Below are 14,486 nucleotides of genomic sequence, written 5' to 3'. Positions count from 1 at the left end.
TCTTGATTGGCATCCTAATCTAATTATCTAAAAGTTATTGTTTGAATACGGCAAAAAACCCAACAAACCCATCCATATGGATGGCCTAAGAGAAGATTATACTTCCATGTTCCATGCTATAAGTTATTTTGAGTTGGCCCTAAATAAAACTCGGATCATGTTTTTTCTCTAAAAACAGTAAAATTTGACAACTACAACTTTATCATCCAAACTATCGATGAACTACAACAGTAACAAACAATTTCATATAGCTACAACATTTGCATGTGCAATTATTCCTCGGAACTTTTAATAGCTCGATGCTAAGAAAATTTTGGCCCCACATGTCATAAAAATGGTATTTAGCTAAGGTCTGACACTGCACCACGCAAACAATCCATCTCCCTAGAGGGTTTATAGCATACTACCATCTTATACTCCACCTTATCATGCCATGGGAGGAAGACAAGCTGGTCTATCTGGACCAGCTCGGTGGGGGCAATGAACAAAGCAAAAACCTACTCAAAGCTTTTTCTACCGTTTGCTCGGCACTCTCTTCCTCCCCTTCCATATTCCTATCCAATTCGCTCTATCCTCCCTATTCTGTCATGTTGTCCCTATGAAATGTGTTACCGCCTCCTTCCTGTGTCTTCCTCAATGTGAACATGGGAATAGAGTAGAGAGTTGTGCATAACAACAATTTTAGAGAGGCATGCATGACCAATTTTAAGAGAATAGCTCATGGAAAAATCCAGTTATGAATAAATAAGTATAACCAATGATGCACCTCACAATGCTCTTATGCTCATTCTTAGTGTTGTCAAACATGAATACAACATTATGTTGGGGAGAGTATACTGTATATATTTAGCTGACCAAGTGCTAAAGTTTTAATTGCAGTGTTCAAATCATGAGAACAAACATCATATAGATATTGGCTCTATGTAATATCAAACATGAATTGGATGTTGGCTATTTATGGAGGACAATATATGATTTAAAGCTGACCATAGGAACGTACATGAAAACGTACATGGAAACACTAATATTGAGCATAGGCCATACATGGCATTGTCTTATATTAAAGAGAAAACAATTATGCCGTATTAGTCATATGCCCTAGAGGCAATCATAGATGATTGTGCCACTTACTATTTATGGGTATTATCATAAAAGTATTATACCGTTCCTTTAGATATCTTGTTGATCAATAAATATTTCATTCATTCCTGATATTTTTTACATGTTATGTTACTATTTCTAAATGATAATGATTGTTAGTAAAGTCATATATCGAACAAATATGACTCTAAAATTAACACATATATATTTGTTCATGATCATGTCTTATGTATCATGGTATAATATACTAAAAAAATAATGTGGAGACATTATGGAGAACATGTTGTTGCACAAATTCATATGAGACACTACAAGGATTACCATGTGTTGTTAATTGCTCTAAAGTAATAATGATGTTGACTTCCTAGACCTGACATCATCATGTTTAACCTGCGTAATGGCCTATAAGGGACTATTAAACATTGCACTATGAATAGGTAGTTATAAAAGGTACTCTTTAGGTTTCCTATTGAACATGTAGTGGGAATTTGATCAAAATGAGATTTGCCCCTCCTAGTTTATAGAATAGATATCTCATGGGTCCCTTGTTACAGTAGATTATGAAAGTACATAACCATGCTGAGCTATTGAGGAGTCAATAAAAAAAAGTAATTTACATGATGGAATGATTAAGCTGTTGAAAATGATGGCACATGCATCAGCTTGTGCTTATTCCATGTTGTGTGGTAAAGATACTTAAACATTATCACACTAATGATTCAACCCATGTCATCATTGTTAATACTCGACGGGTCCATATGCCTCACTAGAAGGCGCTATTGACACATGGTTATGGTTAATCAAATGCCATAATATGTACTCAGGATGATCCTAGGGTATGATTTAACAAATGCTAATAACAGAGTTTTACAAATGCAGTAGGACTAAGCGAAACTAAATTTTAGATTCCGTCTGGAAACCACGAGACGAATCTTTTGAGCCTAATTATGTCGTCATTAGCACATGTTGGTTACTGTAGCACTTATGGCTAATTATGGACTAATTAGTATCAAAAAATTCGTCTCACGATTTCTCACATAACTATGCAATTAGTTTTTTGGTTCTTTTATGTTTAATGTTTCATTTAGATGTCTAAAGATTTAATGTGATGTTTTTGGAAAAAAATTTTGGGAACTAAACAAGCCCTTAAAGCTAGTGGGTGTTGCGTGTCCGAGCTGCTAGGCTCTCACCTCAATCTGATCGCCTCTCTCATCACCCCTCTTTCTCGGTGCGGCCGAGGCATAGCTCGTGCTGCTGCGCAGCCTCACCAGGAGGACCTTGGGCCGGCGCGGGAGGGAGCTTGGCCAGCGGTGCGGCCTTACCGGGGGGGCCTCGGAGCGATGATGCGGCCCACTAAACTATGCGCTAATCCTCCGCTCATCTTCTTTTGTCTCTCTCACTCCCTCATCTTCATCTAGTCAGGGCGTCGGCGAGGGAGTATGGAGCTCTGTGCGGGGCGACGGCTGGGGGCGGAGCCCGGCGTGACGGCCACGGGGGAGCGTGGGACGTAGACGGGCAGAGCTCGGCGGGGCAACTGCGAGCAGATCGCGGGTCGACGAAAGCGCACCCGGTAAGCTGCGTTGCCACCATCCTCCCCCTTCTCTCTCCTGCTTGCTCTACTGGCTACTCTGACTTCAGCCACCCCCTCCTCCGCATTGAGACCATGCCGGCATAGGGGCACCTCCATCTAGACTGGACCGATACGTTCAATTCTTGCTTCGTACTCGAATCATGGTAGATTAGATGTTGGTGGAGTGCCAGTAGTGGCCGACTTATTACCTAGCAAAGATTTGCTTTTTCAGCTTTATGCATCAGGGGAGCATCCACAACTTCAGACAAACACGCCTACCTACTTACTTGTGTATGCTTTTGATGTCCAATTTATGAAGTGGCTTGTTTATTATTTACTATATGATACAAGCTGAAATATGTGTCAGTATGATGATCTAATCTGTTTGCTGTTATCCGCATCTTATAAATAAAACAAGCAGTTTGTTATTTCTGTTGGTTTTGTTGCACACTGGCCCATCATGTTTACTTAGATATTTAAAATATATATGATCATTTTACATGTCATGGAGGTAGAACATAGACAACAATTGAAATATGCGTCTAATTTGCTGATCAATATGATTTTTCTTATTTGTTCCAGGTAGGCTAGCAATCATCAATTGATGATTGTGCTAATGTTGCCCACAATGGTGAGATACTATTTACTACATATATTTATCAACTTATTGCCCTGCATTCCTATTATATGTCTGCAGGCTTATTGATTTGCTTGCTTGCACTTTATGAATGATGTTATTACAATACTCCGGCCAGTCATATTACAAGGTTTGGGTTATCTCAGAGCATTTACTTTGTTGTAGGTTTATTCTTGTGCAACCCCATGGTTAAGATAACTGGTTTCAGGTTGTCTATCACAGTTTATGTTGAATATAACTATATTTCTAAAATGCACATGATGCTCATACTTTAGTTAAATTTATTGACTATCCTAAAGGAATTAATCTACATTTTTTGATGGAACAATACTAATTAGCATTACTTTAAAGCTAATTCATGTGGCTCACTTTTAGTTGCAGAAAAAACACATATTACCATGGTCATTGGTCATACTAGATTGGAAGGCCTCATTTTTAATTGTCTTGACCTGGGTGGATGTGGGCTGCTGTTTGCGGTAAGTCCTACGAAATTCTAACTGGGATTACACTTCTCATGTTTACTCCGTAAATTATTCATGAGCTTGATTTTATACCTTATTGCCTCTCAATCAAATTATAAGTGTGAATACAAGTAGAGTATTTTACTATGTATCCTATAATCAATTGAGGATCATGTTGGTTAATTGGTAAGTGTGGTGGTTAACTTAGATCAGATGCCTGTGTACATCAACACTAATTTTATTGTTTTTCTTTTAGGACAGATATATTTTCTGTTTGGAATTCAAACTAGAAGGTGATGTAAGAAAATTTTGAGATCATTCTCCCAATTCAGAGTTATAGGTTCTTTCCTTTTTGATAATTGATGAATAAACTACCCCGACTATTTGCTTGCCCCCTAAAGAATGAAACCTATGTTTCATTCGGATAGAATTATGCATACTTCTTCCATGTACCGATTATTTATACTTGAGGTGATAACAATTATTTACCTATCTAAAAATTACCTATGAATTTATTTTTGTTTTAGTAATAGTTGAATTGTGTCCTCCCTCATCTGGACTACTTTCAGATGAGAAAAGGGAATTGATGGAGCTATAACACCTTCAGGTCCATTAACTCGGCTAACTAAATTGGTGGAGAGGTGCTACGATCATGTTAGAGTGATAATCCCTCTTCCGATTTCATAATATATATTGTGTTCTTGCATAGGTCTGGATCAAACTTATCATTAAGTATGAAACTAATTATGCGCCTGTTTGACAATTGTAAAAGAAATAATCAAATTCTTGTCAGCTTGTGTAACATGATCTTCCATGAGCTTAAGATGTTCTCTCAGTTAGCAGAATAATAATGGTGGCTAACAGACTGGCCAAAAGTTCAATATTGGATCCTTTGACTGAATCACACGCGAAATATATGATAGGGTGCCCAAATGAAGTACTCCACCCTTCGTACTATACTATGCCTGAGATGTTTCTAATTCCTAAACAATATATTGATCTTAACTTTCTTGGGTTGCATTTAAACTTTAGATAGCAGGGGTGATCCATTATGCGCTTTTAGTGACTTACAGGAAGTCAGTATGTATTTGTTTATATACAGTCAAGCGCTTATTTTCAGGTATATATTAATAAAAGTCTTCCGAGAGTATAAACTATGCCACATCTCATTTTTCCGAATTCTTTTGTTCTGTAGATTTGCTCAGTTCTCACTAAAATACCATGTGTCAAATATGAAATATTAGTCTCTATATACATTTATGTTTTAAAGGGTAGTATAGACATCTATGAAATTAGCCTTAGTAGTAAGATTTTTATCTATTAACACTAATTTACTTGATTTGGCATCTTATCTAACTTCTTCCCTTCTGACATATGATTCACCCCGACCCAAAACATTCCGTAGCTGGTTTTTCGAGGGAAAATGTTTTCCATTTGTCTAACTTGTTTCCAGTGACATTATTTTATTATCGACCTTGTTTGATTTATGTTCTTTTATAGTTCCATCATAAATTTGGTTTAATAGTAATGCCTACATATGTTTAGTACAAAAATGGCTTATAGTCTGGTTGTGCACATTTATACATGTTATTAGCACAGATTGCTACTACTTTATATGCAATGCCATTACCAATTGTCACTTTAGATTATTAGCATGAGATATGTTCTTTCTCTTGCTTCCAGGTTAAGATGGCAAATGTGGAGAACTATACACCAGCAAGCAAAGGATCCCAGACTCCTCCAAAAAAGGCAGCCACTATGATCATTGCAACGCTAGTTCGATTGTTCCGAAGAACCATATAAAGATTGGCTCAATTTATACTTTCTAGACAAGCTTTTGAACCATTAGTTTCGATCACGCTCTAACATGCACAAGAGGAGTTGATGCAACCACATAAAAAATTGTATGTTTTTATCCAATATGTACTTAAATGCAAGCTATGTTGTACTGCTATCAATATTACATTTTGATATACAAATATTGTTCGCAAACTAAATGTACTTATAAATGTGGATTAACCCAAAAAGTATTCCCAACTAAAAAAAGTGATGTTTTATTGTCTTAACCGTAGATGGGCTGGCAGGTGCGCAACGCGCACCGTCCACTCTAGTACAGTACAGATAGGAAAAAAAACTATTTTAGTGGACTCTTTATAAAAAATATTGATTTAATGAATTTGAACGGACTTCGAAATAAATTAGTTATGAATTTTAGATGTTACATTGTTTTATAGATAAAACCAAAAACTAATTTAATGATTTATGGGCTAGCAACTAATCTCGACGACGAAGGTAGAACCGATGGCTGGGGACAACTTGACAGTGGCCGACTAACCGAACACCGGCAAAACCATGAACGAACACTAGCAACGGACCGCCCAGAACAACAGTTACAGCAGCGAGTAACCGACCAATCAGAGCACACATACAGCGGCTCGGTTAGGGCTTGCTTGCAGCTGTGACGCAACAGCGAGGCAGCAGAGCTGTGCGGCGGCCGGCGGCCGGCGGCGGCTGGCGATAGGAGGCACGCACAAATGGTGCCATCAACAAGCAGAGACAGGGGCCGGCCGGCCGGCGGGTTGAGGAAAATAACGGAGCCCGGCCACAGGATCTCCTTCTGGACCGCAAATAGCAAATTGGTACCTCGGTTACTTTCTCAGGTGGCTTAAGATTTATCCGTACGTCAATGTATATATATATGTTTCTTATATGTGTTTAGATTTATTAGCGCATATATAAATCTAGTTAATGTTAAAAAGGTTTATAATATAGAATGGAATGGTAGGGCCAATAGTATGTTAGAACTCCGGCGAGGAGGACGACACACACGAAGAACACAGAGGACACGATGAGTTTGGTGCTGTAAGCGACAGCTTTTCCTTTTGATTGTATTCACTATATATGGATTACATGTATGGTTACAAGGAAACAAATGGACAAGCTAATCCCGGCATACTCGTGATCAATGGTTGCCATCCCAACCACCTGGGCCATGCCGCAATCCGTGGCCTGCCTCTAATGGCGCTAATCGCCTGCTACCTCCTACATTTAACTGCTCAGGACTTATTCAAACATTCTCCTCCTAAGTCCGAGCGATTAGAGTAGCTTTTTCATACCAATCAAGCCGCGAAGCTCCTGAAACCGGGTGCGCCCAAGTGCCTTTGTGAGTAGATCACCTAGTTGCAGCTCGGTGCCCACGAACTCGACGTTGATCAGCTTCCTGTCACAGCACTCCCGGATGAAGTGAAACTTCACGTCGATGTGTTTACTCCGGTCGTGATGCACAGGGTTCTTCATCAAAGCAATGGCGGACTTGTTGTCCACCTTCAACCTAGGCGCTTGTGCTGTTCCTCCAATGAGCTCAGCTAGCAAGCGTGCCAACCAGACTGCTTCACACGCGGCTGCCCCGGCCGCGATGTACTCGGCCTCGCAGGACGACAGGGCGACCACTTTCTGCTTTGCCGATTGCCAGGCAACCGGTCCACCGGCGAGGAAGAAGATGAGCCCACTTGTGCTCTTGCGGTCGTTGATGTCGCCTGCGAGATCACTGTCGGAGTACCCCACCAAGACGGGCGGCGCTCCCTTCCTCTCAGCCGGGTGGTAGTGCACGCCCCAATGCACCGTGCCAGCCACGTAGCGAAGCACACGCTTCACGGCAGCAAGGTGTTCTTGCCGAGGCGCCTCCATGAACCTGCTGAGGTATCCCACGGAGTAGGCCAAATCGGGCCTAGAGTTGCACAGGTACCTCAGGCTCCCGATGAGGCTGCGGTACTCCGTGGCATTGACGCTCGGCGTCGTTCCCTCCTTCTGGAGCTTCAGCTTCATCTCCATGGGCGTGGTGCTAGCATTGCAACCAGCCAGCCCGGCCTTCTCAAGTATCTTGATGGCATAGGCGCTCTGACGCAGCGTGATGCCGTGTGCGCCTTGAGTGACCTCGAGCCCCAAGTAGTACGAGAGGAGTCCGAGGTCGCTCATGCGGAATGTGCGCAGCATCTGCCCTTTGAACCTCGCCACGGCGTCGTCATCTCCACCAGTGATGATGAGGTCGTCCACGTAGACGCCCACGATCAGGCGCTGTGCTCCGCTCCCGCGCGTGTACATGCCGTGTTCGTCGACGCAGCGCTTGAACCCGAGAGCCAGCAGCTCGGCGTCCAGCTTGTGGTTCCATGCTCGTGGTGCTTGGCGGAGTCCATAGAGCGCCTTGTGGAGGCGCAGCACCTTGTGCTTGTGCTTGCCGTCGACGAAGCCGGGAGGCTGCTGGACGTATACCTCCTCCTGTAGCTCGCCATTCAAGAACGCCGACTTGACGTCCATGTGGTGGACGCCCCAGCCGTAGTGAGCTGCAATGGCGAGCACCAGCCGCACAGACTCCAGTCGTGCAACTGGAGCATACACCTCTTCGAAGTCGACGCCGGGGCGCTGCACGTACCCTTTGGCGACGAGGCACGCTTTGTACTTGACGATGCCGCCATTCTCATCGCGCTTGACTTTGTACACCCACTTCAAGCCGATGGCACGGTGTCCGCGTGGGAGCTCGACAAGTGACCAAGTCTTGTTGTCGCGGATCGATTGCATCTCCTCCTCCATCGCTGCGACCCAGCTTGGATCGCCCTCCGCCTCTTTCACCGATCTGGGCTCCTCCACGGTCACTGCGTGGTTGACGTTGTGGAGCTCAGCCTCCACGTCGTCGCGGTGCTCCAGCCCGGGCACCGCATCCGATCCGAGGATGTTGTCCAGTGTCCGGTACCGGAGCTCCCCCACATCACCGGCGTCGAAGCTCAGGTCGGTGGTAAGTGGCGTCACGAACTCGATGCCCGTTCCAGCGTGAGGTGGTGTCGAAGGCAGCTGCTCGGCTTGCTGCGGGCTTGATGCTGCTGGAGGTGTTGCCCGTGACGCATGGCGCGGTGGCGCGTCCTGGGGGCTCCCACCGTCTGGGGACGGGGAGCGCGCCGGCGAGCCCTGGGGATCAGGCATCGGCAGCTCCCGATCTGCCTGGTGCTGGCGCTCCGGCATGTAGTGGTCCGAGATGGTGAAGGGGTGCTCGGAGCCCATGTCCGAGGAGGCCCCCCAGTCCCAGCGCTCGTCCTCGGCGAAGATGGCGTCGCGGGAGACGTGTACTCGCTCGGCGACGGGGTCGTAGAAGCGGTACGCTTTGGAGCCGTCCTGGTAGCCGATGAAGACGACCTTGACGCCGCGATCATCGAGTTTGCTGAGGTGCGGGCGCACTTTCTTGACGTAGGCCACACACCCGAACACCTTCAGGAAGTGCACGGGCGGCTTCTTTGCGTGCCAAGCTTCAAACGGCGTCATGCCGTTGAGTGCACTGGTGGGCGCCCTGTTCAGCAGGAAGACAGCGGTGTGCACCGCCTCTCCCCAGAAGCGTCCCGGCATGCCGCGGGCACGCAGGATGCTCCGCGCTGTCCCCACGACCATCTGGTTCCGCCGTTCGACGACGCCGTTTTGCTGTGGCGTGCCAGGCGCCGAGAAGTGTCGCTGCACGCCCTCTCCTGCACAATACTCGCCAAATTGCACGGAAGTGAATTCACCTCCGTTATCAGTTCGGAGCACCTTCAGCTTCTTCCCAGTTTCGCGTTCGACCTTGGCTTGGAACGCCATGATCGCTGCCGGTGCATCCGCCTTGGAACGCAGGAGGGTGAGCCACATATAGCGGCTCATGTCGTCGACGAGCAGCAAGAAGTAGGCGTTCCCGCCAGGCGTCGGTGGCGAGACGGGGCCGCAGAGGTCACCGTGCACCAGCTCCAGCTGCTCTTGCGCCCGGTACTTGGCCGCCTTTGGGAACGACGCGCGCTTCTGTTTGGCGAGGACACAATCTTCGCATACCTGCTCGACGTGATCGATGGTCGGCAGTCCTCTCACCATCTCCTCGCGTCCCAGCTTGCGCAACGCCTGGAAGTTGAGGTGGCCATAGCGCTCATGCCAGCGCCACGCCACGTCGCCTACCCGCGCCGTGAGACACACCGGGGCGGCGATGGTCATGTCGAGGAGGTACAGACGACTGGGCGTGCGTTGCACCTTCGCCAACAGCTGCCGCTGTAGATCATAGAGGCGCAGCACTCCTTCTTCGATGTTGATCTTGTAGCCATCCTCGTCCATCTGGCCGAGACTCACGATGTTGGTGGTGAGGCGCGGGATGTAGTACACACCCTCCAGCCGGCGATGTTCCCCGGATTTGCAGGTAAAGAGGACTGTCCCCTTTCCCTCAATGGCGACCACGGACCCGTCGCCGAACCGGACGGATCCAGTGACGGCGGTGTCGAGCTCGGCGAAGATGTTGCGTGTTCCCGTCATGTGATTCGTCGCCCCGGTGTCAAGTACCCAGCGGCGAGGTACCACGGCATCTTCCTCCTGTTCCCGGCTCAGGTGGAGGAGAACCTTGGGCTCGGAGATGTGCACATGCCGCTGCGTCTCCTCAGCGGGCAGTGCGATCACCTCCTGATCCGCGGTGATGTACATCAGCGCGTGATCACGATCATCCTCCTCGGCTTGAGCGACGTGGGCCGCTGCCTTCTTCTTGCCGCGGCAGTCCTTGGCCCAATGGCCTCTTTTGCCACAGTTGTCGCAGCGGGTGCCTCGCGGTGGCCTCCCGCCACCAGCGCCCGCGGTCTGGCCATTGTGGCCATCCCGCGGCGTGGATCCATCACCATCGCGACCGCGGCCGCGTCCACGGCCCTTGCCGCGGTTGCCTGAAGACGATCCGCCGCCAGAGCTCTCCTGCTCCCGGCGGGCTTTGCGGCGCGCCTCCCAATCCTCTTCACAGAGCATGAGGCGCCCCATGGAGTCGGTGATCTCCTTGGGCTTGCCGCGTTCCTCGAAGACGCGCAGCCGCCCGATGACTTCCTCGATTGATACTTTGTTCAGATCGAGGAACATCTCGAGGGAGACGGCTGCTTGCGATAGGCGTTCGGGGACAACCTGCAGCAGCTTCTTTACCACTTCGGCGTCGGTGATGTTGTCACCGAGGACGCGGAGGTTGGTGGCGAGCGTCGAAATGTGGATGCCGAACTCGGAGACGGTCTCGCCCTCCTTGAAGACGAGCGCGCCGAACTCGCGGCGGAGCTGCTGCGCGGTCGCGTCGCGCGCGCGTTCGTCGCCGATCCGGAGCACCTTGACGGCGTCCCACGCCTCCCTGACGGTCTGCTTACGGCCGAGCGTCGCCCACATCTCGGATGGGACCGAGCGTAGGAGACCCGCCATGGCCTGGCGGTCTTGCTGGTACTCATCTTCGTCGGCGTCTTCGTCGATCCCGTCCTCGACGACATCCCAGACCCGAAGTGTCTGGAAGTTAACCTGCATCACAAGCGCCCACTCCGGGTAGTTCGTCCGCGTGAGCATCGGCCATGCGACGTTCGCGGACGGGCGCTCGATGACGCGCTCGACGACGCGCGAGCCGGAGCGGTGGCGGCCATGAGAGCGGCCACGGCGTCGCGGCGGCGATCGTGAGGGCTTGACCTCCTTCTCGCTGGAACCATCAGCAGTCTGCGGCTTCTTGGAAGGCGACTGCGATGCCATGGCTCCGGCGAGAGACTCGGCTCTGATACCAATTGTTAGAACTCCGGCGAGGAGGACGACACACACGAAGAACACAGAGGACACGATGAGTTTGGTGCTGTAAGCGACAGCTTTTCCTTTTGATTGTATTCACTATATATGGATTACATGTATGGTTACAAGGAAACAAATGGACAAGCTAATCCCGGCATACTCGTGATCAATGGTTGCCATCCCAACCACCTGGGCCATGCCGCAATCCGTGGCCTGCCTCTAATGGCGCTAATCGCCTGCTACCTCCTACATTTAACTGCTCAGGACTTATTCAAACATAGTAATAGTCCTACAGGAACTCTGTTAAGAAAAGGAATAGTAAAGGCGAGCGCTCGAGATAGATAACAGGAGAGTGAGAGGAGTCAGACACAAGAGGGCGGAACTAGACAAGGGGAAAAGCAGGCATGGCCCACGGCAAGGGGAAAAAAAAGGAAAACTAAAAGAACAGAAAAGAAAATGATCACATTTTATTTAATTTATTTGGACGAGTTTTAATTATTGAAAATTATTCCAACTGATCTTGAAATTCTGCCGAGAAGCCTGTTAATCAATTTTGGCACAACGAATATGACAAAAAATATTCATAGCCTTTCAAACATTTTATTTAATGATTTATTTCTATTTACTTAACTGTAGACTTAAGAAAAAATGATTTCTCTGATTCCTATTCTTTTGCAGTTTAACATAAGGGAAAACTCGGGCTTTCTAATTTGCAACCCAGTACGCATGAATCTACTAGATGTCACACTTAATATATTGGATGAGGGGCTAAAGTAGAGAATATAACACCTAAAGCACCTAAATCCTAGCCACATCTCCCCTCATGAGCTAAACTCTAGCCACGCATAGAAGCTAGCACGACCATGAACACTGTTCCACCCTTTAACGTGTAGATACCACCAGAGGCACTACTAAGGTTTTTGTTTAGTTCCCAAAAAATTTTGCTACAAACATCATATTAAATTTTTGGATATTTAAATGGAGCATTAAATATAGATGAAACGAAAAACTAATTGCACAGTTATGTGAGAAATCTCAAGACGAAATCTTTTGAGCCTAATTAGTTCATGATTAGCCATAAGTGCTACAGTAACCACACGTGCTAATGACGACTTAATTAGGCAAAAAATTCGTCTCGTGCTTTTCAACTATGCTGTAAAATTTGTTTTTCAGTCATGTCCGAAAACTCATACCAACATCCGATCTGACCTGTTCACCAAAAACTTTTACCATCAAAACATGGCCAAGTTACGATATTGGGTTTGTTTGAGGAAGCTTTAGATTCTAAGAAGCAGTTGCTTGGTAATCAGCTTCTAAGAATCTGGAAAAGCTCCTAAACACAGCTTCTCTATATTCTAGAGTCTTAGTTCATTTTCTAGAATATGTAACTACAGATTCTCAGAAGCTGTCGACCGTTTAGAGCAGCTTCTGGCAGAAACAGCTTTTGGGACAGGAGTATGCTACTATGACTGTCTGTGGGTGGAGTAGATAACTGGACCAAATACTTCCTCTATATTAATGCCTGTTTTATTGACTTCAGTTACCCTGACTTGATGGATGGGATAAAAACTTTATTTAAATATAATCATAGTCTATCTGTCACTCTATATAACATAGGGCCAAATGTTGGCATCCGTTTATATGAATCTCGTGGGTTGTTTAGTTGTGGGTTGTCTAGGTGCTGTTTGAATCTTGGAATTTTTTTTAATCACTTGTTATATTAGATATTTTGTCACATCGAATGTTTACACGTTAATTAGAAGTATCAAATATAGATCGATAATAAAACTAATTGCATAAATAAATACTATTTCATTAGACAAATTTTTTAAGCCTACTTAAGTCACGATTAGCAAATGTTTACCGTTGCATCACATTCACTAATCATGGACTAATTAGGCTCAATAGATTCGTCTCGTAAAATAGTCTAAAGTGTAAGGTGGGTTTTATTAATAGTCTATATTTAATACTTCTAATTAGTGTCCAAATATTCGATATGACAGGGATAAAAAAAGTCTAGGGTAACCGAACAGGCACTTATATGGGGCTAACCTTTTTAACCCCATGTCACATCGGATGTTTGGAGACTAATTTGAACTATTAAACATAGACTAATAAAAAAACTAATTTTATAAATGAGTGGTAATACGCTAATAATTAGAGCATGTTTACTATAGCATCACATTGGCTAATCATAGATTAATTAGACTTAATAGATTCGTCTCGCGAATTAGTCTAAGATTATAGATGTGTTTTAGTCTATGTTTATTATTTATAATAATTTATAATAAACGTCCAAACATTTTGACATTTGTCACGGTGCCAAAACCGACGGTATGCCGGTCATGGAAACCATGAATATCGTCATAACCGTGATTGTTATGGCAAGAACCTCAAAAACTGTAAAAAAAAATGATAATCATGTTCCGCCAGCCGTAGAAAAATGGTTTATTTTTTAAGTTCTAATATAGAAATTTTGCTTAAAAAAGAACACCGAGCGTGGCAGGTAAAGAACAGATGAAAAAAGAAAATAAAAAAAAATCAAAACGGTTCACCGACGAACAGCTGCTTCGGCGGCCGCTGCTACGCTCCTTGGAAGGCCTGACAGGAAAAAACATAGTAGATTTAGTATATAATTAATTAATTATTAATTATTAAAAAATATTAGATTAATATAATTTTTAAAACAACTTTCTTATAGAAAATTTTTGCAAAAAATACATCGTTTAACAAAAGTTCGGGAAGCGTGCGCATGAAAACGAGAAGGTATAAGTTAACTAAACGAGGGGGCCGTACGCGGCCCTAGCCCATTAACTGACTCATCTAAAATAGTAAACTCTAGGTACTTCGTATACTCCTGGATGACTGGATGTCTCTCTCGGTCGGTACACATGAAACACGCATCAAATCGAGGGGCGAGGCCGAGGAGTCGAGGGTACGAACAGACAAGAGACGACGCGCCCGTAGCAGAACAAGTCAGCTCGAGCTTTCAAACGAGAGCTTTTTTACTCGTTTCCACAACCGAGCCGAGCCAAGCCTCCTCGTGATGAGCTTTCACGAGCCGAACCGAGCTCGGCTCGGGCTTGCCTCGTTTCCAGCCTCAGTCATCGTGTCAAATGGTTCAACGAGTAGAAATATCTATTTCAAATGGGGT

The 14,486-nt window shown here is 45.7% G+C and overlaps 1 long non-coding RNA gene across 2 annotated transcripts; it reads left to right on the top strand.

Moving 5' to 3' along the window:
* Positions 1-2,325: 2,325 nt before the first annotated feature.
* On the top strand, positions 2,326-5,801 carry LOC102711571. 2 transcript variants are annotated; one of them, XR_005812807.1, is made up of 4 exons: positions 2,326-2,671; positions 3,254-3,438; positions 3,684-3,784; positions 5,453-5,801. It is a non-coding gene; the product is annotated as an uncharacterized LOC102711571 (long non-coding RNA). The 2 variants fall into 2 exon arrangements; XR_001551354.2 differs by having other exon boundaries at positions 2,342-2,671; positions 3,254-3,302.
* Positions 5,802-14,486: the final 8,685 nt, after the last annotated feature.

This window comes from Oryza brachyantha, chromosome 11 (genome assembly GCF_000231095.2).
Source record: "Oryza brachyantha chromosome 11, ObraRS2, whole genome shotgun sequence".
Classification (NCBI taxonomy): Eukaryota; Viridiplantae; Streptophyta; class Magnoliopsida; order Poales; family Poaceae; genus Oryza; species Oryza brachyantha.
The sequence above is the reverse complement of the archived record's forward strand: the minus strand, read 5'-3'. Positions and strand labels throughout refer to the sequence as shown.